Source organism: Eleutherodactylus coqui, chromosome 4 (genome assembly GCF_035609145.1).
Source record: "Eleutherodactylus coqui strain aEleCoq1 chromosome 4, aEleCoq1.hap1, whole genome shotgun sequence".
Lineage (NCBI taxonomy): Eukaryota > Metazoa > Chordata > Amphibia > Anura > Eleutherodactylidae > Eleutherodactylus > Eleutherodactylus coqui.
In genome coordinates this window covers 41,394,343-41,410,336 of record NC_089840.1, presented here as the reverse complement: position 1 = coordinate 41,410,336, position 15,994 = coordinate 41,394,343, and the positions used below count along the sequence as shown (strand labels likewise).

At 43.4% G+C, this 15,994-nt stretch overlaps 1 protein-coding gene and 1 long non-coding RNA gene across 4 annotated transcripts in view; one reads left to right on the top strand and one right to left on the bottom strand.

The window, feature by feature from the left end:
• Positions 1-15,994, top strand: part of ZBTB20 (zinc finger and BTB domain containing 20) — a 642,654-nt gene that overhangs the window by 179,387 nt on the left and 447,273 nt on the right. The gene's annotated exons all lie outside the window — the stretch shown is intronic.
• Positions 1-15,994, bottom strand: part of LOC136625272 (uncharacterized) — a 48,332-nt gene that overhangs the window by 23,966 nt on the left and 8,372 nt on the right. The window contains exons 2-3 of one of the 2 annotated variants that reach the window (XR_010792531.1): positions 8,605-8,784; positions 3,137-7,207 (exon numbers count right to left, since the gene is read on the bottom strand). This is a non-coding gene — a long non-coding RNA (uncharacterized lncRNA). Of the gene's footprint in view, positions 1-3,136; positions 7,208-8,604; positions 8,785-15,994 lie in introns of those variants that run through there. The other variant, XR_010792530.1, reaches the window with a different exon arrangement.

Below are 15,994 nucleotides of genomic sequence, written 5' to 3'. Positions count from 1 at the left end.
AAAGGCGGAACTTGAAATCTTCGGACCCCAATGTAAAATCTTCGCCAAGGACTTCCAATCATCGCGTGCCATTTATGCTCATTTTTGGATACGTCTAAAGGAGTGTTCCTTGATGTATACCTTCAACGTGTTTATAGGCCTTTATGCACCCAACGATTGCCAAGAATGACCCTTTAGCATAGGTTGGGCCAATATACATCACCCTTTTTTTGGCCACTATCGAGGAAAGTGCAGTCAATGGCTGACTTATTCTACGGTATGTCTCCTCTATAGAGTGGCATAGGTTGGAGGCTTCCTTCGAAGGTATAAGACACTGGATGTATACATCCAGCGTAACCAGACACGGAGCCTAATAATACTGGTGACTTCTTATGTAGCACAGAGGCCATTAAGCCCATCAGACACCATGGCATCCTATAAAGTGATGCCCCCTCTTCAGCTGTTTTATTCTTGTTCTATTAGTGGTCATTACAGGAGCTTGTACCCTAAAGGAATTTAAGACAAAACTCCCTACCAACCAGTTTCTTCTTTCGGGACTGTTTGGAAATATGAGTCTTAATAGGTATGGGATTGATGCAAATGCACACAAAAGTTGGTATGTATAGGAGCATTCATGGGAGTTTGTGAGCAGATCGAGAGTTAAAATCTCCCTCCTGTGGGGACTCCTATGTTGGGTGGTATTCAAAGATAATGGGGGATTTTACTAAGCTAAATGCACCAGAATTCTGGCTCGAAAAATATAACATTCATGTCTTGCACTAAATTCATTATGTATTTTACACACTTTTTGCATGCACTTGTTAGAAAAGTGGGCGTGGCTTATCAAGAAAGGGGTGTGTCTCATCAAGGAAGGAGCTTTGCTTGAAAGTGACAAAATGCAACAATATTTTGGCCCAAAGTACTATAATAAATTAAACATGTCTAAAGATGGGCCACACTGTCATTCACTATAAGCCACTGTGATAAACTTGGCGCATTTTTAGACTGCCTGGTGCAAGTCTAGACTGTCTAAATATTACGTAGGATTAGTAAATCTGCCCCAATGTGTTCATTTTTTTGATCCTGCTACTAATCAAAGACTCCAGGAACTTTTTAGTACTTTTGTATTTTTGCTGATCCCAGAGTGCCGGCACAAGAGTATCTAATAAAGGTCCTAGATCATGTGGATTGTTAAAGCCAGCCATAGAGATGTCAATTTGATCCTTTCTAAATGGGTTTTCTGGTTGGATCTAAAATAGGTTTAACAGCTCCATATTGAAAAGTTCTGTGAGCGCAAAGCTTGTTGTAAAACAGAATTTGTTGTAATTGATACTTCAGCAATTTCAGATTTGCTGCTTCTGCCAAGGGATTATGAACCTATATGGCAGCACATCGTGCATGAGCCTTCTGCTGTACCTCCGCATGCCTCTGTTTGCATACGAAGGCATACGAAATCCAACAGAAAAAGATTGTGCCGGACTCTATGATGGTGCATGAGTCCTAATAATATATAACTTTTTTTCCAGACTTGAGGATAAGTCATCAATAGTTGATCAACAGGGGTCTTCTGTTCGGGACCCCAGCTGATCAGCTGTTTGTGAGGCCGATGACAGTTTGTATGGAGCAAGAAGCAGACAGCCCTGTACACACTGGAATTCAATGGGAACAGTGCCTGCATTGCCAACCCTGGGCACTGCAATGTGTATGGAGCTGTCTGCTCCCTGGTCCATACGCACTGTCAGTGGCCTGTCGAAATGGGAGTCCTAAGCAGCTGATCCTCGACGATCAGCTATTGATGAGCAGTGATCATAGGTCTTCAGTGGTTAAGAGCTGGACAACCCCTTTATGTGTGTTTGTACACTTGCAATGCAGTGTAAACAGCTGTATCACATTTGCAGAGTATTGCCTAGACTGGATACATTGTAACAATTTGGTTTAATACATATATTAAACCTCTGGATGTAAACAAGAATCACTAGCAAAAAGCACAATGAGAGCTTCTTGAAAGTTGCAGAATTTTTCATTATATGCTACATATTTCCGGAAAACACTTTTGAATTGTCTTGAGTTCTTCCTTGTGGAAACATATCGAGCAGAAATGTACATGCGAAACCACAATGACATTTTAATAAACAGGCAGAGGGAAAGCAAGCACATTTGTCACTGATCATCATACATATCTTTCCACTGTCTAAATTTGCCAATCCCAATCCCACACGCTCACGAGCATTCAAATAACAAGAGGCCAATTAACTTGTCAGCATCTTTTTTGGCTGCCAATCGGTAGAGTTTTCATTCCATGCAATCTTAGAATATCATTAGAATCTTGTGAAGTCTCAGACACTGAGGTAAGAATGGCAATGGGTCCAGAGCTGAAGCGTTTATGGATTCCCCCTTTTATGTCTATCCTGCCGACTACGCCACAATGTCAAGAGAGATTAACAGAATTTGTCTCTGTGTTTGAACACGCATTGACTTTTGTATTCAGTTGCTTTCTCCTCATTCACTTTCTCCCATGCCGCAGCAATCAAGATGTTTCACTTGCTCAGAAAAAAAGTGGCTTTTGAATATATGGTGTGAAAATTTGTTGATCTCCTGTATGAATACAGATTTTATATAAAACAAAAGAAAAAGTGTTTTGTGCGGGTACTTCAATTTATAATGTACATGAGAGCCTGTGTATAATTCATAAACAGACTGAGTCAGACAAGAAGAACACCGTCTGCATGAAAGACCTTTACAGATGTAGCAGTGCTGAGTTTCTCACATATAGATCGCCCAGGTAAACCCGGTGGATCATTTCAATGAGCATAAAACCAATTATTCCTATTCTAGTGCGACAGTGTTTTCTTGTGCGTACCGACAGCGACGCGAAGTTCTTTGTCACCCTCCTTTAAGTCTGAGCGAAAGTAAAATAAAATCTGGTAGGTGGCGCAACTTCCAGTTGAAGAAATGCTCTGAGAACAGGACAACTAAATCTGACTTGTTCTTTATTGATTACTGACCCAGTAATATAGACACATTTTAAGGCATAAAAGCCCCTTCTTCAATTGTTCTGGGTGGGCACACAGGCTCTAGAGGAGAAAAGGCGTTTACCTATCTCCCCATGGGAAGAAGTGCAGCTCTTCTTCCCATGGGGACACAATCTAGCACTTTTTCTCCTCTACGTGCCCTACAGTTGGGTCATTAATCAATAAAAAGATAAGCTGGCTTAATTGTCCTCTTCTCTGAGCATATCTTCAATTGGAAGTTGTTCCACCTATCAATTTTCTTTTTACCTCCACTTACAGTAAGTGCCCCCTCCTTCACATGTGTGGCACACCTCTGGATTGGCAGCACTCCCATAGATACTGTTACAGCCATTCTCCATCTTGACAGTACCGCTTTGCATGTCTGGTTTTAAGTGTAGCCCCTCCAACTAGCTTTTTGCAGCACTCCTGTTCAGTCTAACACTTCTCATTGTATCACCTAGTGTTATGAGCAAAAGGCTAAATTGGGGCTTAACTGAAGGTAATTCAAGTTCAGCGACTCCTATTCCCAGACTTAATCAGCATGGGATCTACCCAGGATCAGGCAGATGTAGTGAGAGAGCGATGCCGCTGCAATCTGTTGCATGCTCGTATTTCAGATGCCACAATCATAAAGGTAAATAGACTGTTTCTATACGTTCCATGGAGTGGCCTCCGCGTCGTACAAAGCGAGTGGGCTGATAGGGGGGTCCACTGTTCTACCGATTGTTGGGGTTCCCAGTGTACAGACGTCCCTAGTACAATATAATATATAGACTATATAGTTCTGTATAAAGTCTGCATAGTATTCAGTGAATATAAGTGGCTACTATTAGTAGTTGTCAAGACACAAATATAATAAACATCTAACTATCCTCTCTGTACATAAACCTGCCCTCCCAGAGAACGCACCAGGTCACTTGCAATTTTATTCTTTGTCACAAGCCAATGCAGTCATGTAATGTCACAGTGGTCCCAGGATTTTAGCACAGCTCATATGTGAATGCAGCCTGCCTTGTCTTCATGCCTAAATAGTACAGCTACCACAATGGTAGCCCTTTAAACCAAACTTTGAGGTGCTCCGCCCCCCTCCCCAGTTCTTGGTGAGGTGCAGCCGGGGAGTCAGTTTTGACAGAAGTGATCAAATGTTGCACAGGGCTTTCTTTGGCTGCTGAAATCACTGATTTTGCATCATAACAGACTGTTTTGTGCTTATCTAAATGTATTTATGGGTCTGAGCGACAAAATAGCATGGACTACTATTAGTGGTGAGGCTTCAGTAGAAAACGATTGAGAAGCTGTACTCGAAACAGACGGAAACCCTGGCCAATGCTTTACAGCTAGTGCTCTGCGGCATGGTGGCTAGTGCTCTACGGTGTGGTGGCCAGTGGTCAACGACATGGCGGCCAGTGCTTTACGGCATGGTGGCCAGTGCTCTGTGGCGTGGTGGCCAGTGCTCTACAGTGTGGCGGCCATTGCTCTACGGCATCGAGGCGACTGCTCTACGGCATGGCGGCCATTGCTCTGTGGCATGGCTGCCAGTGCTTTGTGGCGTGGCGGCCATTGCTCTTTGGCGTGGCAGCCATTGCTTCGTGGCGTGGCTGCCAGTGCTCTGTGGCGTAGTGGCCAGTGCTGTAAGGTGTGGCGGCCAGTGCTCTGTGGCGTGGTGGCCAGTGCTCTGTGGCGTGGTGGCCAGTGCTGTAAGGCGTGGCGGCCAGGGCTCTGTGGCGTGGTGGCCAGTGCTATAAGGCGTGGCGGCCAGTGCTCTGTGGCGTGGTGGCCAGTGCTGTAAGGTGTGGCGGCCAGTGCTCTGTGGCATGGTGGCCAGTGCTATAAAACGTGGCGGCCAGTGCTCTGTGGCGTGGTGGCCAGTGCTGTAAGGTGTGGCGGCCAGTGCTCTGTGGCGTGGGCTGTAAGTTGCACTAAACATGCAGCATTACCGGGATTTCAACATGATAACACTTTTTCCAATAGGAGAAAGCAACTTTGCAACTATTGCAAGAAAGCCGATCATGTGAAAAGGTTACTTAGAACTCTTTTTTTTCCAAAGGGAAACATTAAAATTGTAGTGTAGTGATATTGTTAGTGCGACCAGCAGGCAGAGGAAGGAGTTTTTGGCCTGTTGTTTGCCAAGCGTGGTCACGTGTCTTAGAAATCCAGAATATTTTACGAAGTGCAACAACCGAGCACAAGCCTAGTCTGCTAAGATACATAAAAGGAAAGTATACGCTCGCCTTTATCATAATGAAATGACAGGGACAATAAGAAACTTAACATTTCCATACAGTATGTCTGCCTCTATTATACCGCAGTTTATTTTTGCCATCTCTAGCCTTATTATGTGTGTCTGAGGGACGTGGTAACAGAACAATGAAACACTGTCACAATGCTGAAATCTATATGGCATGTGGGAAATGTATTCTGGTGCACGCAGAATAGATTAAAGTGGGAAAGAGCGCAGAACTGAGAGATGGATGAATTTTGACTGCATATTAACTGTAGCCTTAAACCAAGGTGACACCACCTGATAGGCATCTCCCCGGATTATATCACACATGGGCGGCACAGAAAATTCCTCAACATCTCCCGGCTGTGGAGTCACAAATTATTTTTCCATTTCTCTCACCATCATCCCTTGAATCTTAAGCAGCAGGTCAGTCGGTACCCCACATAGTCGTTGTGCCAGGGATTACAGGCATCCTCCCCATCAGCCGATATTGTTGACTTCATCCACCAGTTGGTTGAAACTTTCCCAAGGTGGCTACCCAATAAATTAATGGATCATAGGTGGAATTAGCATGGGTTTGTGGACTAGTGACCATCTTGTCTGGTGAACTTGTTGATGTGAGGACCTTAGGTTAATTTCAGATGTGACTATGTTCTTAGGACATGACAAAGTCTATGACAATACTTTGAAAATACTCTTAGGTCATATTGTTTGTGGAGTGGAGTCGTCTCTTCTAAATGAGCAACTCAGCTTGCCATGAAAAAATGGTCTTCTAGAGGGGTGGTCTTTGGAAAGAAGAAACCAACGTGCGTACAGTATAAGGCCGGGCTCACACCAGCGTGTTGGTATACGAGGGGCTGCTAAGTCTTTGGCTTTACCCAGAAAGAAACAAGATAGGAAGATGAAACTTTACATTTCATCCATATCCTCCCCACTGATGCCAACACACTTCTTACATCGGTATTCCAAGTTCTGTAAGCCTTGCAAAAAGAAGGATTTCGGTTGTGCCTCAGACCAGTCATCCATAGCATCAGAAATGGTGCGAAACTTGGTACCTTGAGGTGTTTCTTCAGGTTTGGAAACAGATGATAGTCAGAGAGAGCTAAATCTGGTGAATAAGGTGGGTGGTCAACCATCTGGAAGCCTAGCTCCACCAGTTTTGCCGCGGTCGCTTGTGCAGTGTGAGCGGAGGCGTTGTCTTGCAGGAACAAGATTCCTTTGGACAGCTTGCCGTGCCTTTTGGCCTTCAGAGCTGCCTTTAATTGGTCCAAAAGTTCAAAGTAATACCTTGCATTGATGGTGGGACCATTGTGAAGGTAGTCCACTAGCAGTATGCCCTCCTTATCCCAGAACACAGACGCCATCACCTTAGTGGCTGAACTTCTTTGGGCGAGGAGAACCACTGGGCCTCCACACTTTTGACTATTCCTTGGTTTCAGGGTCATACAAATAAATCCAGGTCTCATCCATAGTGACCAGTCGATCCAGGAAGTTCTTATCAGTCCGGAAACGCTGACAAATGGACCGGGAAGTTTTCACTCGATGCTTTTCTGATCTGTTGTCAAACATTTGGGGCCCCCCTTTGCAGATAGCTTCTTCATGTCCAAATGTTCATGGATAATGACACAAACACGTTCACCAGAAATCCCCATGATGTCTGCTATTCCTTTAGCTGAAATATGCTGATTCTCCAGTATGAGGTTGTGCATAGCATCGACGATCTCCGGAACAACAACCTCTCTTGGTCGTCCAGGACGTTCCTCATCATTGGTGCTGAAGTGGCCCATTTTAAATTTGGCAACCCAGTTCTCAACTGTAAAATATGAAGGGCATTGATCCCCCAATGTCTGCGGCATATCACCATGAATATCCTTTGCGGACTTTCCTTGCAGAAACAAGAATTTTATTACTCCGCTGCTCTCATTTCCTGTGAATATCGCCTTAGACTCCGCCATTTTATTTTCCCGCGTGCCTCGATCACTTTTGCCATGAGCTATAAAAAACACAGAATTTCAAAAACATATATAAGACACACAAGACTTTTATGTGATGTAACATTCGTTACCATAGAAACAAAAAAGAACACAAAGCCAAAGACTTATCAGCAGCCCCTTGTATAGTGTCTTCCACACATGCATTACGCACACGGAACACTCTGTACCAATCTCCCATAGGCAGCAATGTTAACACTCCCACCAATTGTGTGAAATCCACTAGCCAGAATAATCGCAGCATGTTCTATAGTGGCACGTATTATGCAAGTATACATGCCAAGATAGTACATGGCGATTGGCGTACTTACCGCGAGCCGCGTGCATAGATCCCGCAGCCGTCACGCTGCAAGATACACTCGTATGAGCTCAGCCTCTGCTAAATGAAAATTTGTCATATAAAAGTCAGGTCTTCTCATAGAGGTTTCACTGTAGCTTCCTGATTATTGCATAGGCGGAAGGGTCCCATAGCCCCCTACCTACATGATCCAACATATGGGACCTGCTCTTCTGTCCCTGAGTCAGACTTATGTCACGGCAGGCTGTTTGACATAAGTGTTTGATCCTTCATATTCCACCAATCGTAATATTGACAGTTTTTTTTTTTGCAGAAAGTCAGTATTTATTATCCAAATATCTCGCCTTCATACGGTAGCAAGGGAATTAATTTCCATACGCATAATGTAATTCTCGCCTGCGCCGTGGCATTCATAGCCATAATCAATTAAAACGACGGCAGCATCGCACATACCTTGTGGTCATCCTCACCATAGGAGGGGAGGGGGAAGTGTCAGCCCTTCTATCCCTTAAATTGGGACAGATGTTTGACAAGCATGAATAGGTGTAAAGTAAGATGTGATTAATCCACTCACTTAAAGGGAACGGCACCAAGGAAAGGAAGCCCTTCTGTGCCAGTTCTCTCTTACTAATTAGATTCACAGCGCAGGAGAAAGTAACCCTCTCCGAGTCAGGACTGTGATTAAGTAGTTTACACTTTGCTAGCGAGATCAGCCATACAACTTTGCCTGCTGCAATGTCTCATTTCCAATTTACATCTCAAAGAGGTGCGACCTTAACTGTATTCCCGCTTCTCTAGTTTGTCTCCAAGCCCTTTTTTTAGTTTTTAGTTTTGTACGTGACAGACAACACTCGTTCCATATGCTAAGGATTGCTAAACACATTCAGGTGTCTCTTAAATTTGATAAGGGCGCCCAGCAAAAATACATATTTATGGACTTTTTCCGCAGCCGACTCGGCTTCCGGACTTTGTTATTATTTTTTTGTGATTTTTTTTTTTTTTTTTTCATGTTTTTTTAAAACAATCACACTTTTTGAATATGCAACTTTTAGTTCTAATGACGCAGCTGTCACCTTTATGTAGAGCGGGGGAAAGTCTCACCTCGTCTTAATTTTGGAATTTGACAACACAAAGAGCTCCTATAATTTTCTTCCCTTTTTTTTTTCTCCTTGTAACCAACAAGCACTTTCTCAGATGACACGATGTTTTGAAGGCCGCAGAAGGTGGCATATTGATGATTTGTGATCTCACTGGAGGAAGAAACCGCTTAAAGGAAACCACCTGGGAAAAAATATAAAAAATATTGGCTGAATAAATGTGAAATTGAAATGATGACATTCACTAATATTCCCCTTGTTTTACTTTCCTCTCCTTATCTTCTAAGATAAGCAGTAATACAGGAGTTGTGCTTGCTCTGGAGTTGCTATGGTATCATCAACAGATTAGTAGTACTCCATGGACATCCTGTCATGTGACCATAACTCAAGAGCATGTTTATAAAGTCTCGGTGGCGTGACCAGTTTAAATCACATGATGAAGGAATCAGGCAACACATTAGTGCTTTTTTGATACATGTATCGAACGTTACGGCATACGGACCCGCGTTATTTAATCAGGTAGCACACACTACCAAGTTTTTTTCATGCATGTCCTAATCTTTCCTGTACCACGAACAAGAATTAGGACAGGTGAACGTGCGGGCCGTCCATGTATCAGACAGCACATGTATAGGTGCTGACGAGTTGCACCCAGAAAGTGTGTTGGTAGCCTTCGTCTGTTGGTTTTACTATGGCAACCTCACAGCAAGCAGAACATTTACTTTAACCATTAAAGGGATTTTTGGGCTATTTTTATTTACGACCCATATCAGAATAGGTCATCAGTAGCTGACCGACTGGGGTCCGCCGTTTGGAACTCCGTTGTTTGGTGCCCGCTGTCATCGTTCAAACACAGGGCGCAGAGCGGAGGCAGATTGCTCTGACCCCTCTGTAGGGACCACCGCAGATAATTGCAGCCGCCGCTCCCATTAAATTGTGGTTGACTATGATCTAACAAATGATCAAAAGTACCCAATTATTCTTCAATGTAAATGCATGTCCAGCGACCGATATACGATCATTACGTCACCGCTGGTTGTACACTCTTTCCAATTTATCTTGCCATGTAAAAGGTCCCTTATTTTCTGCGGGCATACAACTGGCAGTAACCTGCATGCCACAGCCAATTACAGACAGCTTTGCATTATAAGTCTATAGAAACATAAACTCACTTGTTTGCCCTTCCACCCCATGTGCCTTAGTGCTGGGGCAATAATGTAATTATACCAAAACTATCTCATTGTAGAAAACAATCTCTTTTATAATGTATGGAGGTTCTATATAATCTACTGTACTGAGATGTGCTGTAGCAGCAGGTAAAGTGGCATTGAATGACTGTTGCGCCAAGAACCCGGACATTCGAGCAACTCCTCTTGTAGAGAGTAGCTGGCATCGTAACTAAAGGGAACGTTAGACACAGCGGGCCCCCATCATTTTGCATCCAGCATGTAACAGTTAGTAAAGGAAGACACAACACAAGAGTATCAGTAGTAATGAAGAGTGAGGAGAAGATCCACCACCCGTGTGTCCATCACCATGCCACATTATAAGAGACTCCAGGGCAGGCGGGAAGTCATTGCAGAGGAATGTCCACTTCACAACTTCAAGCATCTGACAAGATGAGACCGAGAGACATCAGCTTGCATGAAAGAAAGAATTCCCCCTGTTATTTTCACATCTTTAATAGTTTTAGCTTGGTGAATCCTGATCCCGGGGCGAGGGCATCTCTATGTGAGCCCAAACCCGAGATCTTGTTGTTAAATGGAATGTCTCATTTGTTTGCAACCTAATGTGCATGGAAGACCCTCCTTGAATTCCTCCTCCACGGCTCTCCATCACAATAATGTCAGCGAGAGCAATCGAGAAGAGACTTGACTTTAAATTGCACTTGAGTGGAATATGATATATGTTTATGTTTTTGCTATTTTTTGTTGCACTGCTCTTACGCAGTCAGAGGATCTGGTCACTCCCTCCTCCGGCACACTTGCCACAGTTGTCACATGCTTGCCGTTGACCTTCCATCCTACTTGACGTTGCTTTATAAATCTACATAAAGCGGAATTATTTTTAGGAGTGAACACATGACCACATCTTTCTTTAAAACTGCTGTGCAATTTACATAGTTTAATGCATTTTTAACATTCCTGAGTCTTTCAACATATTTGCACACATAGTCTCATGAAGAAGGAATCCGGAGTCTTTCTGACCTTAAAGCACCGTCGGGATGCATTCAGCTTGCACAATACTTAGGCTGAGATCATCATCAAGTGCAACATGAGTGACTTTTTGTTTCAGATCAGGTATCTTCTTCTCCTCTTTAATGGATACATATGATTTTTGTAGCAAACCTTAAGGCTGCTCTCACACAGGCAGCTGTAAAAACGCCGGGGGGTTTTACAGCGTTTTCAAATGGCATTTTCAAACGCGTTCAATAGCGTTTTTTTAACGCACTCTATCATTGCAATGGGTGAGGAGGTGCGATAAAAATTGCTGAAACGCACTAAAATAAAGCAGACAGAGTGGGAAAATTGCGGCATTAGAAACGCCACACTCAAACGCTTGTCAGAGAAGACCCATTGAAATCAATGGAGGTGTTTTTACAGCGCTTAGCCTGGCGTTTGAAACGCCGCGCTAAACACTGTAATAAACGGACCGTGTGAGAGCGGCCTAAGGGCTTATTCACACTAATTTGCATGCGCATTACGCAGTGAATAGATCCCATTGATTTCATTTCTGTGACAAAATACACAGAATGCTCAATTTTCCTGTGCGTTTGTGCAGGAAAACCGCACATATTGAACTAATGACACTAATTGCCCTTTGCAATCCATGGGTGCATGATTTTTTTGTGCAGGCAAAAAATACAGTAAAACACGCTGAGGCGCGCGCAAAAACGCAACACCCATCGTGCAAATGCGAGTGTAATTGTGCTTACGCCCGTGTGACGCCGGCTAAAGATTAAGAAAAGTTGCAGAAATAGAAAGTACTGAATGCGAAAATCAACAGAGAAAAATGCCTTTAATTATTTAGGTGCTGTTTACATTAGTGTTGCTTTCCGTCCCCTCAGGCTCCAGGTGTTTTTTATGGCACAGTCAGCAGCGCTATTCCTGCCTTCCAAAATACCGCACTTCTGATGGAAACTTGATGAGTAACATGATAAATCAATAGGGTAAATCGGGATTTTTGAACGTATCCTTCTGTCAGACAGGCAGATGTGGATCCACCTTGCCACACACCAGTTTGGCTTTGGGCTATCTGAGGTAGCAGCACCAGTTTTCATGCTTGGCCCCTCCCTCCAGATGGGTTTCCGGCTTTGCAGCGGGTTCCCTAAGCCATTGCACAAACAGTAATGTGATTGCTGATGCTTCCCTAGGGGCCGAGGTGCGGTACTTGAAGGTCTGAACAGCGAAGTAGTGGGGACACAGGCTGGAGTCACAGGTAACAAGGTTCAGGCCGGAAGTCAGGGCAGGCGATAACAAAGTCCCGAGAGCCGAGATCAGGGAGAACAGAAGTCAGAATAGTCAAAGTCGGGCAAAGAACAGAACCAGAATAAATACAAACTACGGCTTTGCCACAAGTGGCAGTATGAGAACAATTGCTTAGGCATCCACCCTTGGGTGTGGATGCCTAATATAGATGGTGTAAGAACAGGATTGGAGAAGGAGTAGTGGGAGTGCACACCGGCCCTTTAAGAGACTGGGTGGGAACGTGTAGGAGCCCCACAGGTAGAACTCAGGGAACGAGCAGAGGAAGTACATTAGCATGGTGGCAACCCCTCGTTGCTGCAGGAGTAGGTGAGCCGTGATGAACATGCAGTGGGACACTATCATACCAGTTGATCCGGACTTCATGAAGCACAAGTTATGATCGTATTGTGAGCAGAGTCTAAAAGATAATTTTACAGTAAATTGCCTCTAGGATAGCCCGCTACTAGTGATGGCTATAGACATTAGGCAGTTGTGTATGGTTTTGTAACAATCTGGTAGTGGGTGAGACGATCTAGAATCTATATGGATTTAGAAAGCAAGCATATTCACCAGTCCAGGTTTGCTACACAGATAAGCAACAGCAGATTGTAGCATGAGCAGGGACCTTGCAACAAGCTAGAGGACAGGTAGGAAGCACAAAGCCCTAGCAAGGAGGAAATGCTATTACCAGGTTTGTATAGGATGTCAGTGGGGGGCTAATTAGGTAATCAAGGCAAGAAACTAGGTCAATAGGATCTACAAAGGAGCTGTCCAGGATCACCAGTTGCTCATTTAGGAGAGTTACTGCCGGGGACACGGGAGTTTCTAGGCTCCAATACTGACAGATGTACTATATATGCCCAAAAGCTCACTGGCATGCCTCTTCAGAAGTTGGGCTTGGTCTAATCCTCAGCTTACATATAGATTAGCAGGGCCTCAGTGTGTAACCGCTATGTATCTCCCTTCAGCAATACTAGTAAAATTCACATTCAGCCAAGAATAATGGATGTGAAAAAGGGGACTTGGAAAAGTTAGCCACTTGGCCTCATGCTTATGTCTACAGCCAACTTTTTATTTTGCTCCATTTATCCAATACTATCTTTACTATTTAAACTCCCTTATTTCCTTGTAGATGATGGTACCCAGGGCAGAGTTATACAGATAGCTGTACCATCCAGTAGGCAATGCAGGGAACCAACCACTCAAGTTAAAATACCTTATAGGCATATTCCAGAGACTGAACGTCTTCTTCATCCACCAAATAAGTATAAAGTGATAGATTGGGTGGGGTCCAACCGCTGGGATCCGCACAGATCCCAGGAATGGCGGTCTGGTTTATCTCCAAGGGAATAGAGCAGAGATCACACAGATTATAGCTTCATTCATGTCAGTGAGACCGCCGGAGATTGCAGAATGCTTTGCTTGCTGCTTTTCACTGCAATCTTCTGCACTCTCATCAAAATAATAGAACGATGGCAGTATTCCCTTGGAGACAAACTGGACCTCTATTCTTGGGATCGACGGGGGTCCCAGCAGTCAGCCCCCCACTGATCTATCAGTTTTCACTCATCCAGTGGATGGGTGAAAACCTGAAAAAAAATAACTTTGGTCTCCGGAATACTCCTTATATTACAATAACTTGTTTCCACATGTCTATTATCTAGAGGAGATTGGGAAGACTTGGAGAAGAATTACGAAAAGCTTGACTCGAATAACGAGCATTCAAGCATTTTGGTACTCGCCCATCTTTAGCTCTTCGTATTTCTTCATCATTCTTCAGGGTCAATTGCATTCAGATTGAACTGTTCTTTTGTTTTGTAATAGACATTCACATATAGGGAGCCTATAGAAGTGCGAGAATATTGGTACAGAAAGGTTGGTGAGAATTTAAGGGTGCTATAGTGGAGGATTTATCAACAAGGGACCTCAGAAAAGAACCATTATGGACCACCATATGGTCATGCTGTGGAATATGGACAAACAATAAATAGATTGTACTGTAGCTTAATTGAAACTGAAGAATACCTGTAAGTTTTACTTGTAAAATAAGCACTGGTTTAGTGACTACAAAAAAAGCTCAAAGGAAATTGACCAAAAATGGGACATATGAAAGTCACTGACTTGTTTTCCTTCGGAAGTTGCTACAGTGAACACTTTAGCTTTGTGTAGAATGTAGAAAAAAAGCCAATACGAGCCTTAGAAATCTACTGCAAACTTACATGAAAAATGTATAAAATTTGCCAGGAAATACTCTAGTGTACATGAAATATGTATGGAAAAGTCATCACATCTACTGGAAAATGGAGTGTGTTATGTAAATAAGCTTTAATGAGGGGATAAATAAGATATATGATATAATGTCAGCTTGCCCTCATCTATCCTTTATACAATTAATCAATCAATAAATCAGTCAAAATCTTCATTTCAGAATTAGATTTTACTTCTTCACCTGAAGTATGCTAACCTCTCAAGAGTATTCTACTTAAAATGGAAAAAAAAGTGATAAAGACTAGCAATCCTTCAGCAGCAAAACTGCTATATTAAGGCCCTGGTACCATGCGGCAGTTGCTGGTCCTCCCGGGGCAGCGGTGTGCGGGGTCCCGCAGTCGGGGCGCGTCCACCTGGCTTGTTGTCTGTCTGCCGGGGGCGCGGGTGCCTGGCCGGCATGGGCGGCATGGTGCTGGTGGCGAGCGGCGCAGTGCGCACGCACCGGTGAGTGCAGCTGCCATGCATAAGCTCCCTTTAGTTGTGTTCTGTTGGGAGTTGGCTGCCTCCCTCTCTCTGCCCCTGGGTGGAGGCTTTTGTATAAAGGTCGGGCAGAGACTTGCAATCGCTGCCAGTTATTGGTTTCCCTCAGTGTGTTAGGTAGTCTGCCTCTGTTGGTCTCCTGCCTCTGTCATCTGGTCTGCTATATTTTGCTATTATCCGCCAGGTTTTTCCATCTGCCACAATTCTGCTTAGTATTGTTCGTGTTGGTTATTTACATCTGCTTTCTCTGTTGGTATTCTACCCTTTCCATCCAGGTATGCCAGTGTCCCTTTTCGGTCCCTAGTGATAGTAGGGTCCGCCACCCAGTTGCCCGCCTGGGGATAACCAAGAGTGGAGGCAAGCAGGCAGGGACAGGAGTTGTGGGTGAGATCTAGGGCACCCATGCTGGCGTATGAAGGGTAGTATACCGTAACAGGCCCCCTGTGTACAAGTATATAACCACTATAATACTGCCCCTAAGAACAAGAATATAACTGCTATAATACTGCCCCCTATGTACAAGAATATAACTACTATAATACTGCCTCTATGTACAAGAATATAATTACTCTAATACTGCCTCTATGTACAAGAATATAAGTACTATAATACTATCTTCTATGTGCAAGAATATAACTACTATAATACTGTCCCCTATGTACAAGAATATAACTACTATAATATTGCCTCCTATGTACAACAATATAACTACTATAATACTGCTTCCTATGTACAACAATATAACTACTAGAATACCACCCTCTATGTACAAAAATATAATACTGTCCCTATGTACAAGAATATAGCATATAATACTGCCCCTATGTACAAGAATATAGCTACTATAATACTGCCTCCTAAGTACAAGAATATAACTACTATAATACCGCCCCTATGTACAAGAATATAACTACTATAATCCTGCCCCCTATGTACAAGAATATAACTACTATAATCCTGCCCCCTATGTACAAGAATATAACTACTATAATACTGCCTCCTATGTTCAAGAATATAACTACTATAATCCTGCCCCCCATGTACAAGAATATAACTACTATAATACTGCTCCCTATGTACAAGAATATAACTACTAAAATATTGCCCCATATGCACAAGAATATAACTACTATAATACTGCCTCCCATGTACAAGAATATAACTACTATAATACCGCTT